This window comes from Lissotriton helveticus, chromosome 9, assembly GCF_964261635.1.
Source record: "Lissotriton helveticus chromosome 9, aLisHel1.1, whole genome shotgun sequence".
NCBI classification, from domain to species: domain Eukaryota; kingdom Metazoa; phylum Chordata; class Amphibia; order Caudata; family Salamandridae; genus Lissotriton; species Lissotriton helveticus.
Window position 1 is genome coordinate 1,238,250,608 of NC_136070.1, and position 19,858 is coordinate 1,238,270,465.

Below are 19,858 nucleotides of genomic sequence, written 5' to 3' on the forward strand. Positions count from 1 at the left end.
CACGTTAAATTTAGACTGACAGAGCCTCTAGACAGCCAGTAACATGCTGTTTTAGTTGTAAAATTGCTAAATGTTGGAGTAAATACACTAGATAACCAGTGTTGTAACTAGAACACATCCTTCCAACAGGACTGAAGCGTGTCCCCAATCTCTTCTAAAACAAGTGACGCTCAACCAAAGGCACTTACACAAGGTAATAATTGGAATAAGATCATTTAAGTGCTAAGCAAAGTTCAGTCGCAGGGAACCCAAGCATAGTTCTCGAACATGACATATGATACAATTCCTTTTAGAGAAAAGAGACAAGGAAATACAGTGAGCACACGAAGAAACGTGTTCAATTTGAATTACAAGAAATATCACCAGGATAATTGTACCTGGGTAAGTCAAACCGTTTAGTTTAAACTAAAAATAACCAAAGAACCCAGCCAGCCGACATTTCTACTCTTATAGTGAGAACCCGCAGGGAGTAGAACACGAGGTGTCTAGATAACAGTAATTAGACCCCCCATAGCATTAGGGATGTATTCCATCCCTGGCATTCTGTTAACAAAATGAATGCTAAGGAACTGTAGGGTGCTTGTACAGATGTTCATAGTTACCAAATATTAGTATAAATCTAGAAATGTTATCAATATCTATGTGCAAATGTACGAAAATATGGGCCTAACGTTATGTATCACTGTATGTTTTCAGAGTAGAATAACTGAATCGTGAACGAGTCCTTGAAGAAGGTGCAAAATAAAGAGGCACCGAAACGCTGCGTCGACACTTTTTCGTTCCCATGTCCAATTTATTTTTAACCAAAATCATTGTATAAATGACAGTATAATGTTTTAATAGCAATCTTTTAAATATGATGGATGTTTTTTGTGTTTGTAAAATCCTATGATAAAATTTGAAATCTTGTTTATGTTGTTACTTATTCTAATTTGTTTTTACTTTGCCTTTTTAATAAATGATTGATCAATATTTTTATACAAAATACTACTGTTTCATGTCTTTGTTGATACCTGTGGGCACCATTTGCATTCAAGTGTAAATTTGGTAACTAATGTAACACTACAACCTCCTTGCACTTCTAGGTAAGACCCTATGACCAATTAGTGATCTGATTGATAGTGAACCCAGGAGAAGGAACTCTGGTCTCTGGGTCTGGTGTCTCCGGGTCTGGTGTCTCTGGGCCTGGTGTCTCTGGACCTGGTGTCTCTGTGCCTGGTGTCTCTGGACCTGGTGTCTCTGGGTCCAGTGTCTCTGGACCTGGTGTCTCTGGACCTGGTGTCTCTGGACCGGGTGTCTCTGGACCCAGTGTCTCTGTGCCTGGTGTCTCTGTGCCCAGTGTCTCTGGATCTGGTGTCTCTGTGCCTGGTGTCTCTGTGCCCAGTGTCTCTGTACCCAGTGTCTCTGTGCCCGGTGTCTCTGTGCCCAGTGTCTCTGTACCCAGTGTCTCTGTGCCCGGTGTCTCTGTGCCCAGTGTCTCTGGATCTGGTGTCTCTGTGCCTGGTGTCTCTGTGCCCAGTGTCTCTGTACCCAGTGTCTCTGTGCCCGGTGTCTCTGTGCCCAGTGTCTCAGGATCTGGTGTCTCTGTGCCTGGTGTCTCTGTGCCCGGTGTCTCTGTGCCCAGTGTCTCTGTACCCAGTGTCTCTGTGCCCGGTGTCTCTGTGCCCAGTGTCTCTGGATCTGGTGTCTCTGTGCCTGGTGTCTCTGTGCCGGGTGTCTCTGTGCCCAGTGTCTCTGTACCCAGTGTCTCTGTGCCCGGTGTCTCTGTGCCTAGTGTCTCTGTACCCAGTGTCTCTGTGCCCGGTGTCTCTGTGCCCAGTGTCTCTGGATCTGGTGTCTCTGTGCCTGGTGTCTCTGTGCCCGGTGTCTCTGTGCCCAGTGTCTCTGTACCCAGTGTCTCTGTGCCCGGTGTCTCTGTGCCTGGTGTCTCTGTGCCCGGTGCCTCTGGACCGGGTGTCTCTGGACCGGGTGTCTCTGGGCCTGGTGTCTCTGGGCCTGGTGTCTCTGGCCTGGTGTCTCTGTACTCGGTGTCTCTGTGCCTGGTGTCTCTGTGCCGGGTGTCTCTGTGCCCGGTGTCTCTGTGCCCAGTGTCTCTGGATCTGGTGTCTCTGTGCCTGGTGTCTCTGTGCCCGGTGTCTCTGTGCCCAGTGTCTCTGTGCCCAGTGTCTCTGTACCCAGTGTCTCTGTGCCCGGTGTCTCTGTGCCTGGTGTCTCTGTGCCCGGTGCCTCTGGACCGGGTGTCTCTGGACCTGGTGTCTCTGGGCCTGGTGTCTCTGGGCCTGGTGTCTCTGGCCTGGTGTCTCTGTACTCGGTGTCTCTGTGCCTGGTGTCTCTGTGCCGGGTGTCTCTGTGCCTGGTGTCTCTGTGCCGGGTGTCTCTGTGCCTGGTGTCTCTGGACCCAGTGTCTCTGTGCCTGGTGTCTCTGTGCCTGGTGTCTCTGGACCCAGTGTCTCTGTGCCTGGTGTCTCTGTGCCCAGTGTCTCTGGATCTGGTGTCTCTGTGCCTGGTGTCTCTGTGCCCAGTGTCTCTGTACCCAGTGTCTCTGTGCCCGGTGTCTCTGTGCCCAGTGTCTCTGTGCCTGGTGTCTCTGTGCCGGGTGTCTCTGGACCTGGTGTCTCTGGACCGGGTGGCTCTGGACCTGGTGTCTCTGGGCCAGGTGTCTCTGGGCCCGGTGTCTCTGTGCCTGGTGTCTCTGTGCCGGGTGTCTCTGGACCTGGTGTCTCTGGACCAGGTGGCTCTGGACCTGGTGTCTCTGGGCCAGGTGTCTCTGGGCCCGGTGTCTCTGGGCCTGGTGTCTCTGGACCGGGTGGCTCTGGACCTGGTGTCTCTGTGCCGGGTGTCTCTGGACCTGGAGTCTCTGGACCTGGAGTCTCTGTGCCTGGAGTCTCTGGACCTGGTGTCTCTGTGCCTGGTGTCTCTGTGCCTGGTGTCTCTGGGCCTGGTGTCTCTGTGCCTGGTGTCTCTGTGCCTGGTGTCTCTGGACCTGGTGTCTCTGGCCTGGTGTCTCTGTGCCCGGTGCCTCTGGGCCTGGAATGATTGCCTTTGGAGTGCATGTATGAGTGCGTAAACGAGTGCTATCAAAGTATCACTTTACGTCATCCAAAATGCCTTTGAATGGGCCCTTTGATGTTGTCCTTCTGCAGCCAGAAGTGTCTCGGATGACACGGAGGGAAGGCCTGGAGTCACAACAGGTGCAGTAAGATGCTCCCACACACACACGCACACACACACCCACACACGCACACACACACACACACGCACGCACACACACACACACGCACGCACGCACGCACACACACGCACACACACACACACACACGCACACACACACACACACGCACGCACACACACACACACGCACGCACGCACGCACACACACGCACACACACACACACACACACGCACACACGCACGCACACACACACACGCACGCACGCACACACACGCACACACGCACACACACAGGCTGCTTTGGTCTGTCCACCAGCCAGTGATGCGCCGAAGGCTTGGGGCCTCGTACAGCCACGCGAGAGACACAGGCGCTGGGTTTTACGAGCAGGGGTTCCTTCCCACCAGGCGCTATGTTTCTCTTCTCCTGTATCATCTTACATCGGACTGAGCTTGTCCTTAAATACTCCCAGAGTTCCTTGCAGACTGCGCCTTGACCTTGAGTGGCTGCGCCTCACGGCAGGCATTCGCTGCCTGGAACTCTTCAGATTTAGAGCTGGGCGTCTGCCAAGGTGCCCTGGGCGCCCAGCAGTGTATTGATGGCGCAGGCCTAGGAGTGGACTCACTCACTTGTAAAATAACGCGGTGTTTAACAAAGGAACACCGCCAGAAACTGGTGCGAAATCTGAAACTAGTGCGAAATCCGAAACTGGTGCGAAAAACGGGTGGGAAATCTGAAACTGGCGCGAAATCTTCCCCGAAGTTGACGTGGTAGAGAAGAGTTGTTGCTCTGGTGTGTGGACATACGCAGGCTTATTCAAAAAAACAAAGAGAACCTCCCCTAGAAAGCAATATACAGATGGGTATTAACTCCAATTCTTTTCAAATATCAACATTGTCCCACACAGAACGGATTATTTCAAAAGTATATATCTATTTATTATTTTTTCATAATCAAAAACTATCATAAATGCGATAGAATCATGGACATATATACAGTCTATTTACATTGCAGTATTTATACATTACAGCCTTCAGACAGCCTAAATATATTCAACATCCACACACACATCCATACTCTCATCAATGACATAAGACAATATTAGCTAAACAAAAAAGAAAAGGTTAACAAACAAACAATATACAAAAATGTGTATATACAAAACGACCAAACAAAACAAGAAAAAGAAGAGCGCCGACGCGCGTTTCGGAACAGGACCGAATATACACCAATCCTTCATCAGGGCGCACAATGTAGGTTTTTCTTTTAGTATCTTCTCCACAATGGGGGATATCACTTTGTATCCAGTACTACAGTCTTTGTATAATACAAGTGGACTTGCAAACAAGGCTGTATCTTCAATTCAATAAACTATATATTTATATGGAATCATAAGCTCCATTCCTAGAGACAAACACGGTCTATCGCCTCAAGGGACGTATATTCACAGATGTAAAAAGAAGAAATCTTGCTCTTATTGTTACGTCATAAGCGGCCATACAGTTCGATACACGATATTGAAAGAAACCCCAAAAGATGTCGTGAGTCGGGTGTCCTAGAACAAAATTGCAGGGTCCACCGTAGGTGTCCCAATGAGATGGAGCGGCAAAGTGGCCTTACGGATCAAGGTTCTATGGAGATGTCTCAAGGAGTGAGGCTTGCCTCAGAGAGGCTCGTAGCACGTGAGAAGATATCACGTCCTGTATTGTAGAAAAACGTCCCACGAGTCCTGGGTAGACGAGAGTGTGGACGCAGGCTTAGGCACAGAAATAACTGGCGTGGAAACACTTGTGAGTACACAAATATATTACTTTGTGAGTGTACACAGGGACATTTTAAGGACTTTGGGGGCTCTGGGCAAAACGGATTTTGGGGACCCTGTTCAGAACAACTCTGAATTTCTGACCCAATTCCAGCTCTTTCCTGCCCTCTTTGTCCAGGTCACTGACCATGCACATGGATAGCGGCCTGTGTTTTCAATACTTTAGAACAACAGCAGCTCACTGATTTTACTGCAAATAATCTCTGTGACCCTCGCCCATTTCTCATATGTGAGGTGCTGTTTTGATCTAATAGAAACCTTTTATGAATGTTGCATGAAACATAAACATAACATTTCTCTTATGAATGTTTGTGATAGACTCTCACACATCAGCCACATTCAAAATAAATTAAAGGAATTAAAAACCCTGTTTAATAATTATTCAAGGTCATCAGGGCAAGTCTTTCTCCAATGCAGTGCTGGCTCCATCAGGTGGCCCCATTAAAGGCTGGGGGCCCTGGGTCAGAGCCCACTTTGCCCATGTCTTAAAACGTCTCTGAGTGTATATACAGACACACCCACCCACACAAACACCGGAGAATGTTTACCCAAGCGCACTAATGCATGCAGGTGTATATTTTTACAAGAATTCACTGACAGTTCTCGAATCGCATACATACATTTACCTTCATAAATATAGCTAAATACACAAGAAAGGTGAGTTTGAGAATAGAACCCATTATGTTAAAAACAGCAAAAGACACCCACACCTACACCCACACACACATCACCCACACAACACAAACAAATGCACAGACACATACGCACACACAGAAACATACACACTCCCCAACACACACGAGGAATAGGCCACATTACATCGCATGCATTTACAACACATGCCATTACAATGCGGTCATTACAACGACCGCGTTCTTATATCGCATACCATTACAACGCAAGTCATTACAATGATTGCTGTAGGGGGGGGGCGCTGAATATTGGAATAGTATATTTTATTATTTCAACTCCAGTCTGTGCAACTGTAGGGAAGGTGTTGGATTTTAAATACAACACCTTCTGCCCCCTACAGCAAGTCGTTGTTCCGACTGGCGTTGCAATGGTATGCGATGTAACAACGCAGTCGTTGTAATAATCGCGTTGTACTGGCATGCGTTGTATCTCATGAGTGGTAAATGGTTTTTACCCACAGGAGTCAGTGGCACTCAACACTCATCCAACATAGAAACGTGCGTGGGCGCGCACGCACACACACACAAGCACACACACGGGACCGTCCTGTAGGGAAGGAGGCCACAGGTCCCTAAGACCATGCTTGCCCTCACACTAATTCTGTTTACGTGATTCAAGAAATGTGAGGCCGAGTTTGACTACGTTTGAAAGAGTTAATGAGGTGAGCCCTAGTTTGAGCTTTGAAGGATAATTCTGCAAATCCTTTTTAATCTCTGCCCACAACACTCACTGTTTGAGGTCCCTGGCCTCCTGGGAGCACAAGGGGGCTTTGTTCCAAGCCCCGTCACATTCATTCTAGGTGCCAAGCCATGGAGAGTAAATGTTTACGAGGTGCTTTCTTTTGCACCCGTTCTTCATCGCAGAGGCGACCAGTGATCACTGACAGGTGGGGCGTGAATACCCCCTCACACTGCAGAGAACGAGCAGAGACATCTAGGGGCATATTATCTAGAACGGCGATAAAATTATCGCCGCTTTAGAGGCAGGAAACTGCCGCTAAAGCGGCGATAATGGGCTTGATAATAAGCCCTAGTGAATTCCCATAGCAGCCCAGGTTAACACCAGAACCTGGGCTGCTATGGGAATTCACAAGAGCATATTATTAAGCCCATTATCGCCGTTTTAGCAGCAGTTTCCTGCCGCTAAAGCGGCGATATTTTTATCGATGTTCTTGATAATATGCCCCCCAGTTCGGTGTGAGTGTGGACTTAGAAAGTGGTACCTTGTACTGCACAATTCTCCAAAAACGGGCAGAGAGCCAAAGATTTTTCCAAAAGCTCGATAGAAGCAATCATTTATCGAATATAACATGTATTCCAAGCCCACCCACCTTTCTTCATGGCTGTTCGGGAATTGGGAAGGGTGCTTACCACTTTCTCCCAACCCCATTTAGACGAAAAGGAACTGCTTGCTGTGTTTCACGGCACAAATACCCAAAGAACCTGCTCAGTGGCGGCTCCTTCCCTATGGCAGAGGAGCGTCGCCCCACTTCTATTGAGCAATGCAAAGTAAAGGAAATATAAAATGATAACTGTGAGTTCTTATAATTTTATGCTTCCTTGGTGGGCGGGAGGGGCTGCTCTGCCCTCGGAGCAGGGCAGGGGAGGAGTGGTTTGTCCACTCCTAAGTGCGCAATGACTGTTTGGTCTGCCCTCTCTGGCCTCACAAAACAGCCATGCGCACTTTCCCTGTTCTCCATGCAGGCTGCATTACAGCCTGCAGGGAGAACATGCCCAGGCCCCCATTCCCTGGTTGGGCGTCGAACCAGGACGCTCTAAACCAATCAAATCACAATGCTGCATTGCAGTATTGTGATTGGTTAGCGGAGCCTGGCTGTTATCCTGGCTTCCTGTCTCACGAGAAGAGCAGGAGTAGAGACCCCACACCCTGTCACCCGCGAGTCATGCCGGCTGCCACTGCCTGCCATAAGAGCCATAATGTTCACTGGCAGATTAATACTCTTGAATAGCAAACTGATATTCGATCACCTTGGTGTGGACTTTGGTTTGGTCATATATAATTTTGAAGTATTTCCCTTGACTTTTATCTTCCGCTTTCTTTATCTGTTACGTCCCATTGAAGTAGATTCTCATCTCTATGTCATGAATTAGAATCTACTTGCAAGGTTTGAATGTAAAAATAAAGACCCGATTCACAAAGGTAAATTGAGACGAAAGTCTAACTTTACGACTTTCGGTATTCACAAAGGACACTTACGAATAGTAAAGTTAGACTTTTGTCTCAGTTTTGGTCTTAGTTAAACTTAAAACCAAAACTTAAGTTTAAGTGAGGCAAAAGTCTAACTTTACTACTCTTAAATGCCCTTTGTAAATACCAAAAGTCGTAAAGTTAGACTTTTGTCTCAGTTTACCTTTGTGAATCGGGCCCTAAATGTACACATATCTTAAAATCTCAGGCCTTGCATAGCAGAGATATTCCTTGGTTTAAACACCTTTAGGCTCAGCAGTTTAGTTTACTTTGATGTTACGGGTACAGACTACAGACAACACTTATGCATAGAGAAAGTATATTTATAATGCGTTATACATATAAATCATGACGCGCCCCCCACGGGAGCAGCGGGGAGCGGAAACATGACGTGTATGTTTGTGGGGCCCGATTCACAGAAGTAACTTAAGACAAAATCATAAACTTACTAATTTTGGTATTCACAGAAGGCATTTAGTAGTCTTAAATTAGGATTTTGGCTTAAGTTAGGATTTTGTCTTAAATTGCGATTTTGCCTTAAATTACGGTTTTGTCTTAAATTTGGATTTTATCTTAAGTTAAACTTAAGACAAACTTAAGATAAACTTAAGTTTAACTTAAGACAAACTTAAGTTTAACTTAAGACAAAATCATAATTTAAGACAAAATCGTAATTTAAGACAAAATCATAATTTAAGACTACTAAATGCCTTCTGTGAATACCAAAAGTAGTAAGTTTATGATTTTGTCTTAATTTAGTTCTGTGAATCGGCCCCTTTGTTAGCAAACTCAATGGTACTCATTTTATTGACCAAGAAGGATGAAAGGCTGAGTGGACCTGCCCGGATTTGAACCTGAGACCATGAGGCCGAAGACAGGCCCCTACAATGGATGCATTAGTCCACTGAGCCACCAGACCCGGCCTCAAGTCTGCTGTCACAGGTGATGCCATGCAGCCATAGAATCAGCCATCACCCTGGTGCAGCTGTGCGCCCGCTAAGGTCCTGCAAGTGCGAGTGATCAACCTCAGCACATGTTGACATTTTTACAAACGCTGCAACTGCACTAGGCGTGAAACACATTGACCAATTACAATGTCATTACCAGTACGTCACTTGTAGGCATGAAACACATTGGCCAATCACCATGGTGCTCCTAGGTGGTTGCCCACTGTATTCCAAGTACTCATAGGCTCATAGGCACTGTTTGTGTGTGAGTTTGTGTGTCTACTCCAGATACTGTGAAGGAAAGACACCATTCTTCCTTAGCGGAGGCACCCCCACCTGGACGCCCCACCCGGATCCCCCAAACTAAGACCACACCAAGTTCACAATATGGCAGAATTGAGGCTGCAGGTTATTAGGCAGTTTTCAACTTATAAGCGATCCTTCAACACCCATTGATTTATTTGGCAAGCCTGTGACTTCCTTACTATAGCCAGAAGCACTGTGCCCTACATTCAGTGCCGGCCGTCATTCACTTCCACTCTGGGCAAGTGTCTGCTTCCAGCCTCAACCTGGTGACCTTTCACTTCCGGTGCAACCACACCTTTCATTTCGGGTAAGCGTCTGCTTCCAACCAGACCAGGTGACCTTTCACTTCCGGTGCAACCACACCTTTCATTTCGGGTAAGCGTCTGCTTCCAACCCGGCTGAGTGACCTTTCGCTTCCGGCACCACATGCCTTTCCTTCCGGGTAAGCATCCACTTCCAACTCGACCGGGTGACCTTTCACTTTTGGTGGCATCTAACCTCCCAACTTCTTTCAGGCCACAGGCTCTACCCTAGACTGATTTATTCCGGTTCAACCTCCAAGGCCAATTGCGGAAGCCTGCCAGTAGCCCCTGGGTCCTGACTGTCACCTGTTTTTGGCCTGTTCACCTTTGGCAAATGCTATTTTTACGTATTGCTTTGTAAGTACCGCCAAACCTTGCTGGTAGATTTTGTTGCCAGAAAACCCCCCCCCCCCCCCCCCCGCCAATGCTGCGCCTCAAATCTTCCACTCTACCAATAATGCCTTGCATTCGATGTGACCCATATGTCCTGTAGAAATACATCCGTCCCAATGTCCTGACTTTAATATTGTCATTGACGCAAGTTAATTAAGCTATGCTTAATCCAATCTAAGCCCGCCACCAAGGGGGATTTGGACAGGAGGCTGTTTATTCACCTCTCTGACAACGTCATACCCCCTTGGGATGGAATCCATGCCAAGGACCTCCCGTGAGTAATGTCTGACTATACCACTTCTGGGTCATCCATGCTCAAGGCCAAGTGTGAAGTAGTTCTTCCTAATCTGAAACAAGTCACCCCTTCCTACAGCTGCAAAGCTCTTTCCCCCCAAGTGGATGATCAAAACGTCAGTGTTTCTTGACCTGGTTCGGCATGCTTTAATGCCACTTTCCAAGTCCCTCCACTGTGACCCCTGCTTTCCAAAGCGCAGTCCCCCTTGTACCACACTGTTCTGCCCTCTGTGAAATAGAACACAAACACAGAATTGGTGAACTAAAAGCTCTTAAAAATAACTTTATTATACTGATGAAGCATTCTATTTTTCCCTGTCCCCTTGCACCAACGTCCACATAAAGTTCCTCCTGATCCGCTCAGCTAGCTGCCCATTGCTTGACAGTTTTAGGGCGTATATACACCTGGAACCTATCCGATCCCCACCTCCCATTTTCTTTGCTGCCAGTGCAGGCAGGCCCTTCCTGGAAGGATTTTATGGTTGCACCAATGTGAAAACATTCTGTGGTAAAGGGATGCACTTGAAGTCCTGCTAGCTGAACTACTGTAAAATTCCCAGGAGAAAGATGGTCCTGTGTCCCGTGCCTGTGGTTAAATTCTCCCACCCCCAGGCCTAATTCCTGTGCGTAACTTTATGACTGGGCTGAACCAAGTGCCCTAATCTGCTGCCCAGTACCTTCCCTGCCTTTGCTCACCATGTCCCCGCCCAGTCCAGTCGGGTTCTGCTCCTGGAGGTTGGCCTCCACTAAGGCCCCGGCAGTGGCATAGAAAAGGGGGAGGGGGTGGTCCGCCATGGGCGGCATGAGTTTTGGGGGCGGCGGTTTCACCGCCCCCGCTCTTACCTGCCACTTCATGGGGCAGCAAACACAGGGGCTGCCATGGGCGGCATAATGCCTAGCAATGCCAATGGCCTGGTCTAGTCACATCCCCCCTCCCTTCAGGGAGTGGGTGGAGCAAACCAATGGGCGGTTCCTGTATGAACCCCTCACTGACACTGGCTGCAGGAGCAGGGTCACAGGAAGAGGAGGAGCAAAGCAGCCCGCTCCAATGGGAGCGGCTCCAACAGGGCAAAAACATTTTCCAGAACTTGACGAGTGACCTGGTTTTTGAACCTCCATGCGTACCAAGCATGCATTTGTCCTTGTGTGTGCCCTTCTAGTTGTATGTTTGCATTTCAGGGCTTGGGTGTACATCTGGGAGCCTGTGTATGGTTGGGTGTGGGTGTCTTTCCAGTGGCTGCCAAGAGCAGGCATTTGAAGGCTCTTCCCACCACCATGTTTAGGCCTTCACCCATGGCATCAGGTGCCCACAGCCCCATAATGTAACTCTCCTTGGCATATTGGGAGTACTTTAGGCATTAAGGTGCACCTGGCAAGCAGTGGTCAACTTCAGTATATTATGGGCATTCTGGAAATCTGGTGTTTCTGGAATAAGGTGACTTTCCTTGGCACAGCGCCGGCATTCTAGGCATTATGACAGCGGGTTGTCAAACTTCAGATCATGAAAATAAGTAGGTTTCCAGCCTTGTACAGATCACCCAACCTGGTTAAACCAGCTCTCTTCCACCACGTCTACCACTTAAGTCAAATCCAGGCAAACACAACATGGGTGCTCCCATTGCCTAGGTCCTTTTAGTGATTGTGCACATCTTTAACATCATCTTCCCATTGACTTCTTACCCCATTTAGGTTTATTGACTGGCATTGGGGCCAAGTCCTGCTCTATGAACTGCATCTCACTACCTTCTGTCACCCATCTCACCATCCATTGTAGCTGAGCTGCTATGTAATGAATCACAACATCTGGAGCTCCTGACCCACATTCTTGGATTGGGAGAGTTCATTGTCTCAGCGCTACCTTTCTTCCACCTCCTTTTCAGATTCAGCCTTTATTAACTGTGACTGTAAAACTTGGGAAAAAAACCCAGGCTCCACCATTGGAAGGTTGGTGAAGAAGTACAGCAACCGTGGGAGCATGATCATTTTCAGTAGCACCATCAGCTCCATCACCAACAGTGGAAGATAACAACAAAGTGATGCAAACTCACTTAAGGCCTTTAGCCATCTCATCAGATCTCCTACAAGGGCATCTTCAAAGAATGGTGCATAGGGGTGCCCAAATATTTAAAGGTTAGAGGTATATTCCCAATTGAGCATCTGGGGATAGATTTCTCAACTGAAAAGACTTGGCTAATTCCAGTTTACTTTCAAACCAGTCGACCAAAGTTATTGCAAGTCTAGGCGGCCAATCCAAGTCACGTAAAGTGTTACTTCGGAGCAAGAGCACAACATGACCTGGCCATTGGAGCTGCATAAAGCCGATTGATCCAGCCCAGAATCTGCAGCCCAAATTGCATGGAACTCAGTACTGCGTACATGTCGTCCCATGGTAGGAAAGACTTTATCATGGCTCAATGATACTACGACGAGTCCACTTATTTCCCGGTAGGTCATCTGTGATATGAAAAAGTCAACTCTAATTTAGTGACATATTCTACCTGGGACTAACCTGGTTTGGGCTGGATGGAGTAACGCTGGCAAGGCCTATAGGCACCTGACTGTCGTAACTTTCCCTATTATTTATAATTCCAAGTTCAACATTGAAAGTGGATGATAGGATGTTTGATCTAGTTTTGGAGCCTCTGCTATCCATATCTCCTTGCTCATCAGGGGTAGTTGTCCTGCTGTAATAGAGGTGATCCATAACTAGTGCATAAAACTCCGGCAGTGCACATCAGATCTTGGGGCCTTTCTAATAGTTCTGTTCAAATTCATAGGGCCCGATTCACAGAACTAACTTAAGACAAAATCCTAAACTTACTACTTTTGGTATTCACAGAAGTTAGGATTTTGTCTTTAGTTTGTCTTAAGACAGACTTAAGACAGACTTAAGACAGACTTAAGTTAGGATGTTGTCTTAAGTCTGTCTTAAGTCTGTCTTAAGACAAACTTAAGACAAAATCCTAACTTCTGTGAATACCAAAAGTAGTAAGTTTAAGATTTTGTCGTAAGTTAGTTCTGTGAATCGGGCCCATAATGTCCACCAGTGAGAAGGTTGCATCCAGAGCCTACTTATGTTCCAAGGTCAGATTCCGTAAGCACACTTCCTTTAGGTAAAAACAATACAACTCAGAGGATGGTTCCACAAAGAGCGCATTTCTGTCCTTTCGTGTATAGTGGTGGTCTCCAAATATGCTGATGTTATTTTACTGTTGAGCGGCTATTGAGGGGGCTTTGTTACTTCCTGACCACTGCCTTAACTATTCATGATAACCAACCATTTTTCAGGTCGAAGGTCTGTTTTGCTAACAACATCCATTCTGAAAGCTACCATGGGAATCCATTCCGCCTATTGCTTACCATTGGTTTTGTGGTTTGTAACTGTTGTATGATGTTGTTTTCTTTCTAGCACACAACAAAATTAAAATGTCTGTAAATGAACTGCGCAGATATTTCAAAATATATCAGAATTAGAAAGGCACAAATGAAGCACAGTTTTTGGTAATTCTGAAGTGGGATGGAAACAAATATTTGAATGCGATCGAAATAAATCAATAATACACTAGATGATTACATTTCCACACATTATTGTTTGTGCGCTGTGTACTTTTATAAGTAAAACTGTATGTCTGTGCATATGTAGTGGTCATTTCAATTGAAGAAGTGTTGTCTGTAATGGCAGTCCACTACCACACCATGCATACTCCACACTACACCACTACACTCTACTCTGCACCAATCCACACCACTAGAGTCTATTCTGCACCACTCCCCACTATGCCCCTCCACTCCACGCCACACAGAGTCACTGCATTCTACTCTACACCACTTCACTCTACGCTACTTCACTCTATGCTTTTTTAATTTACACCACTCTACTCTATGCCAATTTCTTTGTCCACACTACTTTACTACGCACCACTGCACTCTCCTCTATTACACTCTACACCACTTCAGTTTGGGCCACTCTACTCTACTCTGCACCACTCCACTATATGCCACTCTACTCTGCAACACTGAACTCTACGCACTGCACTCTGCATCACTACTCTATGCCCCTGCACTCTACTCTCGCACAATCTACTCTACACCACCACACTCTATGCTGCACCACTCCACTCTACTCTGCACCACTCTGATCTATGCTACTGCACTTTACGCCAACGACTCTGTACCACTGCACTCTACACCACTATACTCTACTCTGCAACACTCTACGTCACTGCACTCTATGCCACTCTCTTCTACTCTGCACCACTGTACTCTACTCTACTGCTCTCTGCACCACTCTACTCTGTGCCACTCTACTCTACGCCACTGCACTCTACAAGACTGCACTCTCCACCACTGCACTCTCCACCACTGCACGCTTTGCAACTCTACACAATGGTGCTCTACATCACTGCACACTATGCCATTTTATTCTCTGCACCACTGCACTCTACCCTGCACTACTGCACTCTATGGGGCCGATTCACAGAAGTAACTTAAGACAAAATCCTAAACTCACTACTTTTGGTATTCACAGAAGTTTGGATTTTGTCTTAAGTTTGTCTTAAGACAAACTTAAGACAGACTTAAGACAAATTTAAGACAAAATCCTAACTTAAGTCTGTCTTAAGTCTGTCTAAAGACAAACTTAAGACAACATCCTAACTTTTGTGAATACCAAAAGTAGTAAGTTTAGGATTTCGTCTTAAGTTATTTCTGTGAATCGGGGCCTATGCCACTGCACTTGACACCACGGCACTCTACGCCACTACACTCTGCATCACTCCATGCCACTCGAATATATTCTGCACCACTGCACTCCACACCTCTGCACTCTACACCCCTCTATGCCACTGCACTCTACATCACTCAACTCTTCACCTCTGCACTCCACCCTGCACCACTCTACTCTGAAACAAACTACTCCACATGACTGCACTCTACACCACTGTAATCTACTCTGCACCACTCTTCTCCACGCCACTGTACTATTCATCACTCTACTCTATGGTTAAAGTGATAAAAGGCTTCTAACCTAGCAGATTGTCTTGAATAGCATTATGCTTGAACCTGCGGGTGCAACTGTTCATGAATTCAAGCTGGCTGCGGTGAGTTGCACAATGAGCTTTAACTGCAGCTTTTTTCAGATAACGACCAATTTAACTTTCCCCCCTGGCATTAAGAACTTGTCTCTTTGAGAGCTCAACTGCCCTTGAACTCAGTTCGAAAGCACCCAACCAAATTGTCAGCTATGAACTGCACTATGCATTTTAATTGGAACCTCCTCTGCATTTTTAATCATCTAAACGCTCGCCCGATTTTAAGTGCTTTATAATTTTGCAGCCAACGCTTCTATGGACTGCAATCGGTCTCCATTTTATATTTTTAACTTTTTGTGTAATCTCTTTTATGGATGCGTATAATGTCATTTATATGCAAAGGTGTTTTTTTAATCATGCATAATAATAAACTTACTTACTCTTCACCACTGCACTCTATGCAATCTACTCTGCATCACTGTACATTACGCCACTTCAATCTAGGCCACTTCGCTTCACTGACCTCTACGACACTACACTCTCCTCCACTCTGACGCTCTATTCCATTAAACTCTACTCCACTCTATGCCACTCTACAACACTACTCCGCTCTACCATGCTCTATGCAACTCCCTCTGTGCCACTCCACGCTACTTCACTCCACTCTATTCTACGTCACACTACTTCACTCCACTTCTCCAGTCTACTCTACTCCACTCTGTCACTCCACCCTATGCCACTACACTCTGGCACTCTATGCCACTCCACTCTATTCCACGCCACTTGACTCTACAACACTCTACTCCATTCTATGCCATTCCACTCTCATACACTACTCCACCCTATGCCACTACACTCTACCACAATGTACTACACTCTATGCCATTCTACTCTGCAACAATTTACTCCACTCTATGTAACACCCTCTATGCTACTCCACTCTGCTCTACACCACTACTCAACACTCTATGCCTCTCCAATATATGACACTCTACTCCACTCTGACACTCTAGTAAACTCTATTCTGCTCTATACCCTTCCACTCTACAACATCCTACTCCCTCCACGACACTCCACAACCCTCTACACCACTCCACACTACTCCACTTCACTCCACCCCACCCTACACCACTCTAAGCAACTCCATAACACTCCACTCTACTCTACTCCACTTTACAACACTCCACACCTGCCAGTCTCCTTTACCCCACTAACTTTAAGCCATCCTGAACAGCAGTCATGCTGGTGTAGAGCATGGCTAAAACATATTGGCAAAGCCAATAGCTCTTACAAAGGTGCGACCCATTGGCTTTGCCAATGCTTGTCCTTTTTCGGTTGTTTGCTGTGTTTGTCCTGTTATAAGGTTGATGGATGGGGTTCTGGGTTGCCCTCAGATGGTCCTTACTTCCGATCATGAGAACACATTTAACCCACAGTGTCAGAGTACGCAGGGTGTGACAGATGCCGGCCTTTCACTTGTCACTTACTGATGACCCAGGATGAATGACAACACACATGCGTGGGCCACCACGTGCACCTTAGAGACCTTCAATGTACAGGTATGGCAGGACCAGCTAAGCACCATAAGATGCAGACATACCTGCAATGCGGGGGTGCCCATCACTTTTATACAGAAGATACATTTAAGTGACAGAGAGGCAAAGAAGCTGCCAAAGCAGTGTATAGGACAGATATCAAGACCACAACATATTCGTCCTATGCCAGAGGGGTTGAGATCTGGGTGAGGCTAGGTGTTTTTTTTCAGAGCATAGATCAGATAGTTGCTACATAGAGCAGGTACTTGATGGTCAGAGGAGAGTTAGACAGCCAACAGGTTAACTTTGTATGTATGCCCAGAATGTACTCTCTGTGACCTTCCTACGGGGTCTTACAGTAAAATTACCCAATGTTGTATTTCAAGTGGTCATATTCTGTCACTTGACCTATTGCTAGGGGCGTGGCAAGATCCAGAGTTTAGGGACCCAATACATGACAGTAGAATATTATTTTCAAGATAATGGTGGTTCAGTGGGAGGCATAGAGATAGAGTGGGAGGCCTTCAAGGCTGTTGTCAGAGGTATTTCTAAATCTACTCAGGTACATGATACCACAGTAGAGTAGCCCACAGACATTGGAAACAGAGCACCATGATATGGGAAAGAAAGTGGCATAAGACTGCTCCTTGCTGGCTACACTCGTATCTAGCAGAGTAAACATTTCACACATTCGGAAAGAGTGCACTGCCAAGAGTTCTACTGTGGTTCTGGAAAATCCACATACTCCTACTCAGGGGTCTTACCAATAGGTAGTCCATTCAAAAAGCAGCAAAGGAATTGACAGAGAATCTGAAATATGAAAAGACATCTTTATTACATACAACAGTGAGGCTACGTCGCCCAGCCACGCCTAAAAGCGACTGAATGAGATAGCCTGCCTTCATGGACTCCGCGCAGTCCTTTTATACAGATTTTTATGCCTTAGGCACATATTTGAAATACATTCCCAGAACGTGCACACAGATGCAAAACCCACTTTCAAGATAAGTCCAGGCCATAAACAATGTCCACATAATGAATACATTCTTTAGCTGACAAGGCCGGGTAAACCCAAAACAGTAAGGTCACAGCCCATGGCGTAAATAGCTCGTGGAGGCAGGAACAGGGACAGATGGAAGTGAGATAGGCAGGGTGCGTGCGCGATGAAAAGGTTTATGGCATGTTGGGCCTAGATGCTATCTTGCTCGGCCACTGGGAGAGGAACTGACCAAACAGGCTCGGCCTGGGGCAATGGTTTCACCTGGTCCAGGTCAGGAAAAAGTCAAACAAGGTATACGTGGCTTTTTGGGATCGAATTTAGCTGTGTGTTATAGCCTATGTAAAGGGCAACACACAACATGGCTGCTGTACACAAAATGGATGCCAAGGGTTCAAAACGAAAATGACAATTTCGAGGTGAAATTGTTACTGGAACAGAACGAAAATGCTTGTACATAGTGTACTGGCCATTCTCGGTCTTTTGATATAAAAATCGTCATGCTATGACAAAGTTTATTACATGAGTCCAAATTTTAAAGTACCACAGACGCACCTTTTGCCCTTACATAGGCAATAACCTATACTCACGCTAATCTGAGTCCAGATCTATATTTTATAAAAATCCTCAAGATGTTACTGAAGGGTAATCCTATTACCTAGCGACTCTCTCGGGATAGGTGTCCCTACACACGCAGTAGCACAAAGGCCATATATGGCAGGACAAAAATAGGGGGTGCCTCTATCTGTGGTATGTGGTACAAGACCACACACCCAACAATAAGTGATGTTCAACTACTAACTGGTGTTGATGAAAACGGTACAAAAGGGATTTATCAGTAAACTCTGATCTCCTAACTATCCGTGTTCGGGTAACATCTGGAAAGATGAAAAGAAGTAGAAGTAGGAAAAGACATAGGTTTGGCAGGTGGGTGCAGATGTGATTTGGGCGGCAAAAACAATCCCACCCATAAAAGACAATGCCTGCTTAAAACACACTAGAAAAAAACGTCATTAGGACCATATAAACAAAGCAGTGACCGCTATTACAAATGAATCATAATTTTCCACAACCCTAAGCAAACGTACATCCTAAAATTATCTAGTACATTTTAGGTCTTCTTATGCATTTCTGTAATTCATTATATGTTCAAGTGAAACAGTGGTGACTCTCATTAATGCTCTGAGGTGAAAAGGGAATACTCTTTCACAGAAAATGGACGTTATTCTGCTTCAACTCAAGGGAATAGTACTTTAAAATAATGCTAGCAAAGCTGCAAAAATTAGTTTCCAAACTCCAACTCTTATACAAGCTCACAGAAAATACCCAGAGTCCGTCAAAGCCTCTGCTGGTAGGCTTCTATTGTCCATCAAATCCGCTTCCAGTGTCTTCTTCGCGTTGGGCCTCTTCATTCAGGCTCTTCATGACTCAGTGTCCGTTGGAGTGCCCTCCTGGCAAACACTCATAGCTCAATTACAAAGTCTCAATGTCTCAAGGCAGTGCACCAGTGTCTCTTCTTCGTGGCAGATACTACAGATGATGCGCCCTTCATTGATCAAGGGCACAAAGCATTTCATGCAGATCCAAGCACTATTGAGAACCAACCCAGCAAGATCAGCAGCACTTTCAGACTCCAACACTCATTATTTAGTGTCAGAGGACGCTCAAGCTGCTCTCTCACGGGCACCAGAATGTAGTGCCTTTTTCCAAACGTGGATCCTTGGGTGCACTGCCTTTCCATTGGAGCAAAAGGGAAAAGAGGTGTGTGGGGGGCCAAAAACTCAGGCCAAGGGGATCAGGGGACCGCGCGCTGTCAGAGGTTCAAGCACATGACAGTTGAACAAACTGAACAAACTGGATGACAGCCCTGCCATCAACAACAGGGATCCTTCGTATCTTTGAAACCAGCTCCTCTTTTCATTTTCTGTTTACAACGCCTTCTGATGAAACAAATGGCTTGCTTGGGAGGTACCATTGGGGGCACGCTGATGATCGCTGTCACGCTGATGATTGCTGTCACGCTACTTGGTTGCAGGAATTGTAGGGCCAAGAAATCTGTCTTTCATCTGTCACTGATGGAGAGTGTGCTTAGTCTCGATCACAGGTCTGCAGGGTATCACTCTTCCTTTGACTCTGGAAGATTCCCGCAGAACCTAGTGATA

At 46.3% G+C, this 19,858-nt stretch overlaps 1 protein-coding gene across 2 annotated transcripts in view; it reads left to right on the plus strand.

Moving 5' to 3' along the window:
• PODXL2 (podocalyxin like 2) overlaps positions 1 to 19,858 on the plus strand; it is a 272,175-nt gene that overhangs the window by 43,967 nt on the left and 208,350 nt on the right. Inside the window, exon 1 of one of the 2 annotated variants that reach the window (XM_078662431.1) lies at positions 4,935 to 4,959. The exons of the other annotated variant lie outside the window; for it this stretch is intronic. The gene's annotated coding sequence lies outside the window, so the exon portion shown is untranslated. Of the gene's footprint in view, positions 1 to 4,934; positions 4,960 to 19,858 lie in introns of those variants that run through there. 2 annotated transcript variants of the gene reach the window in all.